Source organism: Porites lutea, chromosome 1, assembly GCF_958299795.1.
Source record: "Porites lutea chromosome 1, jaPorLute2.1, whole genome shotgun sequence".
Taxonomy (NCBI): Eukaryota; Metazoa; Cnidaria; class Anthozoa; order Scleractinia; family Poritidae; genus Porites; species Porites lutea.
In genome coordinates, this window is record NC_133201.1 from 33,140,816 (window position 1) to 33,155,815 (window position 15,000).

Below are 15,000 nucleotides of genomic sequence, written 5' to 3' on the forward strand. Positions count from 1 at the left end.
TTTTTGTTGAACATTTCCTTACTTACTTTCTAAAGTGCCACGCAGATTATCGGAATTTTTTTCCGTCATTTGTTGAAAATTGGGATCTACAGGGTGGAATCCAGAAGTCAAGACTCTTGCCGGAATTACCTATGTGGGGTGATTTGTTATAACTTCTGTTTTGCACCCTTATTGCCTAGTAAATAATAGCGACTGGAGCAAAAAGTAGATCGGTTATGTAGCGAAAGCGTTCCGATGAAATTTTTTTTTCGACGGAGCTAAGTCATTCCATTCCTTCCTCGTGGGTTTAATTGCTCTTTGACCGGTGGGTGACTGGCATGCGTATAGAAAGCACTCTAATAGATTCCACTTGCCCGAGTGTGGCGATAGACTGTAGTAAGTGCATCCAGTAAGAGAGAATGTTCTCACATTTTGACGCCATTTATTACTGAGTTAAGGGCTACGCGGTAGACGATAAAAAGGGAGGGAGAAATCGGACGCTTGAGAAAGTGACAACAGGCTTTAATTTCTTTTCCTTTCACAGAGGCTGCATCGATAGACGCACGGCAGAGTTAAATTTTTTAAAGTATCATTTGCTGAACAATACATCAGCTTCCCGACGCCTTGAATTCTAGTGCAATAAACAATTAAAATCCTATATGGTACTTAAAGCTATCATTGTGTTATGAAAATGACTGATTATACTTAAATTTAGACACGAGGATAACGATTGGTCTTGAAATAATTCCAGCAAGGGAAGTATGTCAAATGGCTTGTCAAAACTGAAGAAGAGGCGACACATCTTATGCTTCTTTCAGTTTACTTACCGCCGTGAGCGAGGCAAGTGAAGACTAGCAGTTGAAGAATGATGAACGCAACTTTTATTTCCATTGTAATCTAGGGAATATAAATATCACAACTTCTTACTAGGTTATAACAAAAGCTTTGGAAATCATAACATGCACTAACTTATTAAAAACTAGGTAATAGAGCGTCATAGGTTGTCACACGGAGAGCTTTTCTATTAGCTTCTATTCCTTTTCTAAGTAAAAAAGAATCAACCAGGTCAACGAAGATTAGTAAGTAACAAATAAGACTATAAAGCTTCGACTTTATTGAGCCCAGTTTTAAAGTTTAAACAAGGCGATAAAAACTTAAGCATATCTAGATGAAATTTAAAACAAGAGAATCTTCTGAACAACAATAAAACAACGCAGCTGAATAGATTTTACCAAGACTTATCTAAACCTAAAAAGATTTTATCTATTTTTTTTTAATTGCCCATAGACGAAGGATCTGATATAAACGTAAACAAGAACTGCTGACTTTCTTAGAGAGTTGAAGCTTTAGATCAGTCCTTAATTTCGATAAATCAGGTTGTACTTACCGGCGATTTTCTCTCTTTGATTTCCTAAAAGTAGTGTTTGCCTTTGAGATCTGAAGGCAAAGGCTGAGGTATATATACCTGATAGTGCATTCCTGAGTGCTAGCTTAGTTGTCAGCAAGGGTTCAGGAAAACAGGTCTTTGCATGTTAAAACAACACGAACGTGATGGAAGCGTTGGCTGCTAATGAGAATCATTCTTTTCCGAAAATTAATATGTTCGTCTAGAAAAGCTGTTGTTCTTCACCTGTTCATTTCTACATCTTCATCTAAGAATCCGCGCTTCTCAGTTATTGATGTCTTCCAGTAGAAAGATGTACAGTGTAATTGAAGACACGACAAAATAAGCTTCTTTTTTGGCCTAGAAGAGTTATGTAGCAAACAAAAGCAAGCAACAAGTTAAATGCCTTGGGCTAAAAATTTTCATAGTGGTCTAAATTGGACGTTTGCGTGAGATCGTCTTTTGGTTTAATATAAACAATGGTAAACAAAATAATAGAAGTAAAAAAATTAAAATAAAATAAAATAAAAGGAATCAGCATTCGAAAGTTCGAGAAAAAGTTTATCTAGAGATTCGGAAGGGCACTTATCTTAAAAAGAAAGAAAAGTGGGCCGAGTGAGAATTCCTGAAGTTCATCACAAACAGTTTCAGAAAGGATAATTATATTCTACATTGTCTTCTTCAACGTATTGGGTTCTACTGGAAATATGGCTTTTAAACCCATCTCAGGAAGTAATTACACGTATTATGTATGAGCTCCCTAGCAAATGAGAGACTTAACATCCCGATTATGAGGGATACAATATATACCTTTCCATAAGCCTAGCTCTAATATTATTCTGTGAGTGTTCTTTTGCAAATGTAGTCACTGATTACAATGTATTTTTAAAATGTTTCTTAGGTTTCGACGCTCTGAATCTAAAAATGCGCATAAAAGCTTTTATCTTTTAGCCATATATTGGGACCTCCCGCTCAGCTCACGTACTCATTGCATGGTTTTCCAATATTTCAGTTATGGGCTGATTTTCTCGAGATGTCTCTCATGACCTAAGCTGTCAGAGGCATAGTCTAAAATGAGGCAGGACATGAGGAAGGTTTATCTCAGATAAGAAAAACTATTTGTCTTAAGAAAAATCACAATTAAAACATGGAAAGCACAGATGCCAAGCAAATATACCTGTACATCAACCGGGGCAAATGTCTAACATTATTGTTGGTTTGCATTTTCAGTTAATCATAATCACACGAAGCGATAATTATAATTAACATTGGGACCTCCTACTTGTTGGTGTATCAATATTTGGTTTGAACAAATTCTGACGCGGCAGAATTTCGAGCAGAATAAGCGATTTTTGAGGCGAGCATTCTGCCGGACGAATAAGGCATTTTCGAGCAGAATTTTAGCAGAATATAAGGAAAAATCAGCGGCACTAATTATATGCATAACAGTTGTAAGAAAAACTTAAAACTAAATAGAAAACAAATGGAAAATGACTTGTGATTAATTTGATTATTTAATAGCTACAACGCACTCACATTAAAAGTAAGATGAATTACAATTTCGCTACGTATAATGAATATCTAATTAGGTTTTAGGGGTTAGGCCCAGGCTCCCTTCTATATTTGCGAAAATAAATACGAACACCAAGCAGAATTCGAGCCGAATAAGGATGTTCAAGCAGAATTTTGAACAGAATAAGCAATTTTTACGAGCACTGCCGGCAGACAGAATAAGCAATTTTACGAGCAGAATTTATCCAAGCCTTAGTTCAGTCATGGGCTGCTTTTTCTCGAAACTTCGCACATGACCTTTCCTACCAAAGTCATTGTCGAAAATGAGGCAAGACAACGCCTTTAGCTTTAAGAACGTTTATTATATTTCAGATTGGATAACCTATCTGTCCTTAAAAATGACGATTACAACATAGAAGGTATACCGATGCCAAACAAATATACCTGTGCGTCAACGAATATCAAACATTTTTCTATGAGTTATCATTTTCACAGGTTAATCATCATTTGAAGCGTTTCTTTGGTTTTGACGAATTAACACTAAATATGCGCCAAAAAGCTTTTTGCGAAAGAATAATGTTATAATTATCATTGGGACCTCTTGCTTGACTGACAGGTACTAATTGGTGTTTTAAAATCGAAAAATCTCGCAAGACCTAAGTTCTGGGCAAAGTCATTGTGCAAAATGAGGAAAGACAACGCCTTTGTCTCGAGTTACATTTATTTAAGATTAGACAAATTATTTGTCTTAAGAAAAATTAAAATGAAAACATGGAAGGTACCGAAAACAGACAGTTATACCTGTAAATCCGCAAATATCTTGATTCAATCATTATTTGGGAAGCGTTTCTTTGATTTGATATACCAAGTCTTAAAATAAACATAAGAGGCTTCTGGCGGGAGAATGATTCTATGATTATCATTTCAGTGGACCTCTTTTAATTTCACCTCCTGCACTTCCAATATTCAACCCTAGGAAGCTTTTTCTCGAAACCTTTCCTGCTGAATAAATTGCTCAAATTTGCGGATTAATTATTTACTATCTTATTTAAAATGAGGGTAAAATTCCATAACCAAGAAGAAGCAAACTAGATTCCCGGGGGGCAGACTAGGTTATAGAGGTCGGATTTCGAAAAAACGTATATTTGGTACAAGGCAGTGGAGGATTTGTATCCCCGTCTGTGTGTAACAAGAAATTCAGCTGTTAGGGTAACCAAATACAATCCACCTTCCCGTAAGCGACCACCTAAAATGAGAAGATTCAGTGGTCGCCACTTCCTGGTGGTGGTTATACCGTGTGGCACGAGAATTTTCCGGGAGTTTATTTTTGCGGATTGGCGATTGCTTGTGTTTTGGGGGACTAATTTTTGCAATTAGGACAAATTGGTTTTTCTTGCTGGGAATTATTTTTTTCGATTTTCAAAAAGTACCCAGTACCCAGCACTGATAACATTTTCGTTTTTATTGAGTACGTGCAATAGAAATATTCAAACAATAATACGGTGTGCGTAACCTATATGGAATGAGCAATTCATTGTATACCGTCTTGTTTCTGATCGAAAGAGACAAGTTGTAATTTAAGAGTGATTTTCTGTAAAATTCGAACTTCGGCCTGACACGTTACCTCATCGATTTGGCGGATTTTTGGCATGTAGTCTTAGAATAGTGTCCTAAATACTGAATGTATATTCTTCGGTTCGAATTCTTTTTCCTTAGATACAAGAATCTTTTGCTTAGATACAAGATTGACCGTTTTGACGAGGCCTCGAGGGGCCGCCATATTGGTAAAATAAAAGAGCTTTCAGGGAAATATTTATGGCCTTACCACTGAAATAACCCAATCGTGACTCGCACAGCTACAAAGGACTATCCTTCTTCTTTGCAATTACTTACTTTTATCTGAAAATGGTTAAGTCTGAGCTACGAACGGCTAAAGCTTCTCATAGCATATTTTCGGTTCTTAAAAGGAACACAAATTTGGTAGAAATTGGAAGGGCAATATCATGCTTGCCGCATCGATTTAAATGAGCCATTTTACCTAAACATAGTTTATTTATAGATAAGTAAGATCGTTGAATAAAATTCTTTGGCAAATGTAACAGAGCAGAAAGATAATGGCATGAATGTGCATTTGTTCAGCTACTTAGCCCCTAACAAATATTCGCTGAATCCTTCTTGAGAAAATCCTTCAAAATTGATTGTGGCACATATTTATCTATTTATCGCTTAAAAAATTCCCACTTGTCTTGTAAAAAGATGATCTTTTATTTCTGATCTTGCGACGAGCTTGTAATATGCGCTAAATAAAAATTGTCATTAAATTTTGTTGCACACCGACCAGTTCGAGCTGGCTCTTCGATTTACCTGACAAATGGAGCCGCTCGTATGTACAGTTTCTGCCTGTATATTTTGCTGTATACAGCTTCAAATAAATCACACTTTCTTATGCAACGATAACGCAAACTTTGTCAAATTTTGGCAATAGGTTAGAAAAACAAACTGTGTTTTGCGGCTTTACGCAAATTACACCCATACCTTAAAACTTTTTAATATAACTATGCTTCCAGTTTGCTTCTATGTACATTTGGCAGACCTTTACAGCGTAAGATATAAAGCCAGTACATAAAATGAAGTAAAAATGACTCATCAAGTCAAATTAGGTGATTGAATAAAAGTCCGAAAAATATGACATATAATGGTTCGGTGGGAGCTGAGACTAAGCTATTTTTAATAGCAGAAACTCATAAGGGGTTGAAACGTGTAACTCTCGTTTGTTTGCTTTGTCCGATGCTCGTGATTATTCATTTTCGAAAGTACCATATTTGGAACGATTGTGAAGTGATTCGTGTAAGTAATGTGAGAAGCATTTAAGCTTAAATTCAGCTTGGATGTTGTGGTCACGATCGTGTTTTGAGCTAATTTCAGACGAATGAACAAACTCAAAACAATAGACAGAGAAGCCGTTTCTTGAAAATTTTTATTCAAAATCCAGAAAGTTAATCTTTTAAAGCAATTCGAAAAACACTATCTGGATCATGGATCCGTTCACGCAAGTGAAATCGGCTGAGCACATGGCAAAATTCAACACAAAATCCATCTCAAATCGGGGCACATTTTGTAATTTTTCTTTAGCGTCGAAGAGAAAAATTTATAAAACTTCTATGAAACATTTAAAAATACATAAATTCCCTTTCTAAAACGAAATTGTCTTGGCCATAGAGTGCAAAATGTACCTGAAAATTCAGCAAAAACTTCACTGTCTTAGTTGCATTTCAAAACAGACCATGCGCTCCGTCGTGAAGAAAACGAGGTTGAATTCCTCGACGGACGATTTCTTGATGAAAAGCTTCCCTTCCTCCACAAAAAGAAAGCTGAGCATTCTTTTGAACTTTCTCTTTCCATTTTTTGTCTTTTAACGTTGTATTTTTAACCCTGAAATGCAGAACTCTTGTCTTAAAACATCTGCATGGTGATCGCGCGGCAGCCATTTGTTGAAAATGGATATCTGTCACTAAGGTTTCCAAATGAGGTAAAAGTGAATATTCACGAGCATTGAACGCGAGTTACAAGTTTCAACCCCTTATGAGTTTCTGTTAATAGTTAAAGAACTGCACGGTGGAACCGGGAAGTGAAATGAACGACATTTATCAAGTTCAAAGTCTTCCAGACGCTGTCAAACGTTTTTCCTGTTCTTAGGTTGAGCAGAAGGGTTGTTTATTCTTTTCTCTCCCATTCTTGTGAGTATTCTGAATTTTGCTCAGTATTTTCTCGTAACTTCTAATCCTGTAGCAAACTGGAATTTTGAGGAATGCCATGACTTTGCTTGTAGACTGACCACACCAAAGGTACTTCATCATAGACATATAAAAGTCTGAATTCAGAGGCTCAAAAAGTAACTGATCGGTTTCTGGAAAATGAAATGCAGTCTCTTTGGGGCGAGCAAGCTATAATAATATAGTTATTAAAATGGAATCACTGTTTTAACATGACGGTATCCCAAAAGTCGAGCCAGCCCGGCGCGAGCGAACACAATTTTGGTGCCAATATGTTTGGCGGGAAGAGGCTGATTTTAGAGTTTAGTCAAATCTTCTTAACTCCATGACCATGCAACTTTCCAAAAATAGATACTGTCGCGTATTACTTAGATGGATTCTATTTTGTATAGTCTTACTTTAAGTCTTTTGAGCATCTTATATAAGCTGTAGTCGTTGTTTAAGCACGTGCGATTTTGTAATTAAGGATGTTAGCTTCGAGTTGAGTGTCACCGTTGTTGGAGTTCTTACTGAGTGTCATCCCTCAAGAGCCTACAGATAACAAAATATTTCCGTTCTAATCATATAGTTCTGTTTTTTAAATACTTAACTCAAACAGGAACTCAGCGTCCAATAACTAACGCCACGTTTCCTACAATAAAGACCTGCCCTTCTCAAGCCAAGAAAACCCAAGAAATTTCACCAAAGGGCATAAGCCATAAAAAAGTACAAAATTAACTCTGTCATAAAAACACAAACACCTCGAGACCTTAAGCTCTCACTACTTCTTTACAGTAAGTTTTTAAAGTTAAATGACTTCAGAATGCGTAAACATAAAACATAAACATAGGGAAGCGATGCGACGGGTGGAATAGATATTGACGTTGCACAAGAAAAATATCAAATGCCCCTGGCAACTTCTACGAGAGCTTTTTCCTGGTCAGGTTTGAACAATAAGTTGGGTATTCTGAAGACAAATATTTGTGAGTAAATCCCAGTTACAACAAAGCACCTGGTTGGTTACGTTCCATGTGAAAAACTACTAAAAATAGCTTAGTCTCAGCTCCCACCGAATCATTCCATGTCATATTTTTCGGACTTTTATTCAATCACCTAATTTGACTTGATGAGTCATTTTACTTCATTTTATGTACTGACTTTATATCTTACGCTGTAAAGGTCTGCCAAATGTACATAGAAGCAAACTGAAAGCATAGTTGTATTAAAAAGTTTTAAGATATGGGTGTAATTTGCGTAAAGCCGCAAAACACAGTTTGTTTTTCTAACCTATTGCTAAAATTTGACAAAATTTGCGTTATCGTCGCATAAGAAAGTGTGATTTATTTGAAGCTGTATACAGCAAAATATACAGGCAGAAACTGTACATACGAGCGGCTCCATTTGTCAGGAAAATCGAAGAGCCAGCTCGAACTGGTCGGTGTGCAACAAAATTTAATGACAATTTTTATTTAGCGCATATTACAAGCTCGTCGCAAGATCAGAAATAAAAGATCATCTTTTTACAAGACAAGTGGGAATTTTTTAAGCGATAAATAGATAAATATGTGCCACAATCAATTTTGAAGGATTTTCTCAAGAAGGATTCAGCGAATATTTGTTAGGGGCTAAGTAGCTGAACAAATGCACATTCATGCCATTATCTTTCTGCTCTGTTACATTTGCCAAAGAATTTTATTCAACGATCTTCCTTATCTATAAATAAACTATGTTTACGTAAAATGGCTTATTTTAAATCGATGTGGCAAGCATGATATTGCCCTTCCAATTTCTACCAAATTTGTGTTCCTTTTAAGAACCGAAAATATGCTGTGAGAAGCTTTAGCCGTTCGTAGCTCAGACTTAACCATTTTCAGATAAAAGTAAGTAATTGCAAAGAAGAAGGATAGTCCTTTGTAGCTGTGCGAGTCACGATTGGGTTATTTCAGTGGTAAGGCCATAAATATTTCCCTGAAAGCTCTTTTATTATACCAATATGGCGGCCCCTCGAGGCCTCGTCAAAACGGTCAATCTTGTATCTAAGCAAAAGATTCTTGTATCTAAGGAAAGAGAATTCGAACCAAAGAATATACATTCAGTATTTAGGACACTATTCTAAGACTACATGCCAAAAATCCGCCAAATCGATGAGGTAACGTGTCAGGCCGAAGTTCGAATTTTACAGAAAATCACTCTTAAATTACAACTTGTCTCTTTCGATCAGAAACAAGACGGTATACAATGAATTGCTCATTCCATATAGGTTACGCACACCGTATTATTGTTTGAATATTTCTATTGCACGTACTCAATAAAAACGAAAATGTTATCAGTGCTGGGTACTGGGTACTTTTTGAAAATCGAAAAAAATAATTCCCAGCAAGAAAAACCAATTTGTCCTAATTGCAAAAATTAGTCCCCCAAAACACAAGCAATCGCCAATCCGCAAAAATAAACTCCCGGAAAAATTACGTGCCACACGGTATAACCACCACCAGGAAGTGGCGACCACTGAATCTTCTCATTTTAGGTGGTCGCTTACGGGAAGGTGGATTGTATTTGGTTACCCTAACAGCTGAATTTCTTGTTACATACAGACGGGGATACAAATCCTCCACTGCCTTGTACCAAATATACGTTTTTTCGAAATCCGACCTCTATAGCCTAGTCTGCCCCCCGGGAATCTAGTTTGCTTCTTCTTGGTTATGGAATTTTACCCTCATTTTAAATAAGATAGTAAATAATTAATCCGCAAATTTCAGCTATTTATTCAGCGGGAGAGGTTTCGAGAAAAAGCTTCCTAGGGTTGAATATTGGAAGTGCAGGAGGTGAAATTAAAAGAGGTCCACTGAAATGTTAATCATAGAATCATTCTCCCGCCAGAAGCCTCTTACGTTTATTTTTAGACTTGGTATATCAAATCAAAGAAACGCTTCCCAAATAATGATTGAATCAAGATATTTGCGGATTTACAGGTATAACTGTCTGTTTTCGGTACCTTCCATGTTTTCATTTTAATTTTTCTTAGGACAAATAATTTGTCTAATCTGAAGTAAATGTAACTCAAGACAAAGGCGTTGTCTTGCCTCATTTTGCACAATGACTTTGCCCAGAACTTAGGTCTTGCGAGATTTTTCGATTTTAAAACACCAATTAGTACCTGTCAGTCAAGCAAGAGGTCCCAATGATAATTATAACATTATTCTTTCGCAAAAAGCTTTTTGGCGCATATTTAGTGTTAATGCGTCAAAACCAAAGAAACGCTTCAAATGATGATTAACCTGTGAAAATGATAACTCATAGAAAAATGTTTGATATTCGTTGACGCACAGGTATATTTGTTTGGCATCGATATACCTTCTATGTTGTAATCGTCATTTTTAAGGAAAGATAGGTTATCCAATCTGAAATATAATAAACGTTCTTAAAGCTAAAGGCGTTGTCTTGCCTCATTTTCGACAATGACTTTGGTAGGAAAGGTTATGTGCGAAGTTTATTTTCCATTTGTTTTCTATTTAGTTTTAAATTTTTCTTACAACTGTTATGCATATAATTAGTGCCGCTGATTTTTCCTTATATTCTGCTTAAATTCTGCTCGAAAATGCCTTATTCGTCCGACAGAATGCTCGCCTCAAAAATCACTTATTCTGCTCGAAATTCTGCCGCGTCACCAACAAGTAGGAGGTCCCAATGTTAATTATAATTATCCCTTCGTGTGATTATGATTAATTGAAAATGCAAACCAACAATAATGTTAGACATTTGCCCCGGTTGATGTACAGGTATATTTGCTTGGCATCTGTGCTTTCCATGTTTTAATTGTGATTTTTCTTAAGACAAATAGTTTTTCTTATCTGAGATAAACCTTCCTCATGTCCTGCCTCATTTTAGACTATGCCTCTGACAGCTTAGGTCATGAGAGACGTCTCGAGAAAATCAGCCCATAACTAAAATATTGGAAAACCATCCAATGAGTACGTGAGCTGAGCGGGAGGTCCCAATATATGGCTAAAAGATAAAAGCTTTTATGCGCATTTTTAGATTCAGAGCGTCGAAACCTAAGAAACATTTTAAAAATACATTGTAATCAGTGACTACATTTGCAAACCAACACTCACAGAATAATATTAGAGCTAGGCTTAAGGTATATATTGTATCCCTCATTATCCAAAGAGTCAAACTGGACTATCACTTTGTTAGTTGAACCGTTCAAGGAAGAAGGAAAAGGTAATTCCCCAATTCATTTATTCATTTATCCTAAATTAGCTAAATTTCCTTTAACCCTTGTGGTTAAGAAATACCTTTTGAACAATTTACAAATGTATTTATTTGGCAAGGCTAAGGCTGTAGCAATTCATACAGAACGTAAATTCCTCGTTCCATAAGCCATAAAGCGAAATAAGCACGCTTCAAATGCAATATTCCTTGTTCTATAAGCCATAAAGCGAAGTAAGTACGCTCCGATAGTAAGACTATTCCTCGTTTCAATAAGCTACAGAGCAAAACAAGCACGCTCCAATTCACAGACATATTTCTCGTTCTTTAAGCCATAAAGCAAAACAAGTTCCCTTCAAATGTAATACAGTACTCCTTGATCTATGTTCTATAAGCCATAAGGCGAAACTTGCACGCTCAAACAGCATTACATTGCTCGTTCTATAAACCATAACGCAAACCAAAAGCACGCTTCAAATGTAATATTCCTCCTTTTTTTAAGCCATAAACCACAACAAAAGAAAAGTATAATTCCAGGTTCTAAATGGGGTACGGGGGATAATGCTTCATCGGAAAAAGAAATTGAAAAACAAAAAAAATCTTATTTAAAAGGAGCACACGTTTTTAGTTATTTTATGGAGTTACAAAAATCACAAGTTTGTTTCTTCTTGAATTTGTTCTACTCTCTTCCAGCTTGAGTGTCTTTCCTTTCATCCGTACTCTTTATTTTTAGCGACACGATTATCAGAATTTCAACTACACCTTTACTTGGAAAAAAAAGGAACGATTTATTTTTTCAGTTGGAAAGTTAACTCGGATTTCATAGGTCCGTTCTTGTCAAACAGCTAACATAGTGTTCTTTAATATAGGAAAAAATTTGGAAATTAGTTCACCTTCAAATACGTCGCTTATTTATTTCAGAGCGCTGTCCAGTCAATTAAAGTTATTTCAGTCACTGAGATCATCATTTTCTTACAGATAGTTTATCCAATCTGAAATATAATAAACGTTCTTTAAGCTAAAGGCGTTGTCTTGCCCCATTTTGGACAATGACTTTGGTAAGAGAGGTCATGTGCGAAGTTTTGAGAAAAACAGCCCATGGCTGAAATATTGGACAAGGAGGTCCCAATGTTAGTTAGGATTATCCCTTCGTAAAATTCTTTCATGCACAATGCGCCGAAACCAAGGAAAATTTCACAGTTAATGATTATGATTAATTGAAAATGCAAACCGACAATAATCATGTTAGATATTCGCCCCGGCTGATGTACAAGTATATTTGCCCATAACTGAAATATTGGAAAACCAATGAGTACGTGAGCTGTGCTTTTATGCGCATTTTCAGATTCAGAGCGCCGAAACCTAAGAAAAAATTCAAAAATACATTGTAATCAGTGACTACATTTGCGAACCAACACTCACAGAATAATATTAGAGCTAGGCTTATGGAAAGGTATATATTGTATCCCTCATAATCGGGATGCTAAGTCTCTCATTTGCTAGGGAGCTCATACATAATACGTGTAATTACTTCCTGAGATGGGTTTAAAAGCCATATTTCCAGTAGAACCCAATACGTTGAAGAAGACAATGTAGAATATAATTATCCTTTCTGAAACTGTTTGTGATGAACTTCAGGAATTCTCACTCGGCCCACTTTTCTTTCTTTTTAAGATAAGTGCCCTTCCGCGTCTCTAGATAAACTTTCTCTCGAACCTTCGAATGCTGATTCCTTTTATTTTATTTTATTTTAATTTTCTTTACTTCTATTATTTTGTTTACCATTGTTTATATTGAACCAAAAGACGATCTCACGCAAACGTCCAATTTAGACCACCATGAAAATTTTAGCCCAAGGCATTCAACTTGTTGCTTGCATTTGTTTGCTACATAACTCTACTAGGCCAAAAAAGAAGCTTATTTTGTCGTGTCTTCAATTACACTGTACATCTTTCTACTGGAAGACATCAATAACTGAGAAGCGCGGATTCTTAGATGAAGTTGTAGAAATGAACAGGTGAAGAACAACAGCTTTTCTAGACGAACATATTAATTTTCGGGAAAGAATGATTCTCATTAGCAGCCAACGCTTCCATCACGTTCGTGTTGTTTTAACATGCAAAGACCTGTTTTCCTGAGCCCTTGCTGGCAACTAAGCTAGCACTCAGGAATGCACTATCAGGCATATATACCTCAGCCTTTGCCTTCAGATCTCAAAGGCAAACACTACTTTTAGGAAATAAAAGCGAGAAAATCGCCGGTAAGTTCAACCTGATTTATCGAAATTAAGGACTGATCTAAAGCTTCAACTCTCTAAGAAAGTCAGCAGTTCTTGTTAACGTCTATATCAGATCCTTCGTCTATGGGCAATTAAAAAAATAGATAAAATCTTTTTAGGTTTAGATAAGTCTTGGGAAAACCTATTCAGCTGCGTTGTTTTATTGTTGTTCAGAAGATTCTCTTGTTTTAAATTTCATTTAGATATGCTTAAGTTTTTATCGCCTTATTTAAACTTTAAAACTGGGCTTAATAAAGTCGAAGCTTTATAGTCTTATTTGTTACTTACTAATCTTCGTTGACCTGGTTGATTCTTTTTCACTTAGAAAAGGAATAGAAGCTAATAGAAAAGCCCTCCGTGTGAGAACCTATGACGCTCTATTACCTAGTTTTTAATAAGTTAGTGCATATTATGATTTCCAAAGCTTTTGTTATAACCTAGTAAGAAGTTGTGATATTTATATTCCCTAGATTACAATGGAAATAAAAGTTGCGTTCATCATTCTTCAACTGCTAGTCTTCACTTGCCTCGCTCACGGCGGTAAGTAAACTGAAAGAAGCATAAGATGTGTCGCCTCTTCTTCAGTTTTGACAAGCCATTTGACAGACTTCCCTTGCTGGAATTATTTCAAGACCAATTGTTATCCTCGTGTCTAAATTTAAGTATAATCAGTCATTTTCATAACACAATGATAGCTTTAAGTACCATATAGGATTTTAATTGTTTATTGCACTAGAATTCAAGGCGTCGGGAAGCTGATGTATTGTTCAGCAAATGATACTTTAAAAAATTTAACTCTGCCGTGCGTCTATCGATGCAGCCTCTGTGAAAGGAAAAGAAATTAAAGCCTGTTGTCACTTTCTCAAGCGTCCGATTTCTCCCTCCCTTTTTATCGTCTACCGCGTAGCCCTTAACTCAGTAATAAATGGCGTCAAAATGTGAGAACATTCTCTCTTACTGGATGCACTTACTACAGCCTATCGCCACACTCGGGCAAGTGGAATCTATTAGAGTGCTTTCTATACGCATGCCAGTCACCCACCGGTCAAAGAGCAATTAAACCCACGAGGAAGGAATGGAATGACTTAGCTCCGTCGAAAAAAAAATTTCATCGGAACGCTTTCGCTACATAACCGATCTACTTTTTGCTCCAGTCGCTATTATTTACTAGGCAATTAGGGTGCAAAACAGAAGTTATAACAAATCACCCCACGTAGGTAATTCCGGCAAGAGTCTTGGATTCTGGATTCCACCCTGTAGATCCCAATTTTCAACAAATGACGGAAAAAAATTCCGATAAGCTGCGTGGCACTTTAGAAAGTAAGTAAGGAAATGTTCAACAAAAACTCATGAACAATAGTGCCGTTGGGGGTGGTTGGTTTGCCTCTCCACAAGTCTCGGTTTCGGGCCTAGCCCTTCGTCAGTGGAGTTACAAGAACGATGGAAACGTTGCAAGTTTTGTATACGCCAAGAAAGAAAAAATAAACACTCAAAGAAACTTTTTCTATTACACGCACGGCCTAGTGGAAACGGAAGTCGGAGTTTAAGCCGCGCGGATGACCGATGCCAAGCTGAAAAATAAGGCGCATCTCCAGGCGCCTCCGTTGCGCGTTTTCCCCGCAGAGCATAATTCCATGGACTAGAATGTCGTGGATCGAGTGACCAGCCGTGTTAAAATGTTCCCCGACAGGGAAACCAGGCACTTTCTTCCCTTTGCTTCGAATGTGCTCGACAAAACGTGGCGATAGGCGACCAGCGGTGATTGTGGAAAGACTTCCCTGATTTAATGGCCACCAGTCAAGATGTTAAATTTGAGAAGTAGGATTGTCCTTATTCTTTCATTTAATGGATGGTAAGTGAGAACCAAGGGAATTCTATCGGAC

General features: G+C 36.7%; 1 long non-coding RNA gene and 1 pseudogene across 1 annotated transcript in view; one reads left to right on the forward strand and one right to left on the reverse strand.

Moving 5' to 3' along the window:
• Nucleotides 1-15,000, reverse strand: part of LOC140928235 (pseudouridylate synthase 7 homolog) — a 93,832-nt pseudogene that overhangs the window by 42,559 nt on the left and 36,273 nt on the right.
• The window catches only part of LOC140937358 (uncharacterized), a 10,253-nt gene continuing 5,999 nt past the window's right edge, over nt 10,747-15,000 (forward strand). The window contains exons 1-2 of the long non-coding RNA XR_012165460.1: nt 10,747-10,851; nt 13,588-13,657. This is a non-coding gene — a long non-coding RNA (uncharacterized lncRNA). The remainder of the gene's footprint in view (nt 10,852-13,587; nt 13,658-15,000) is intronic.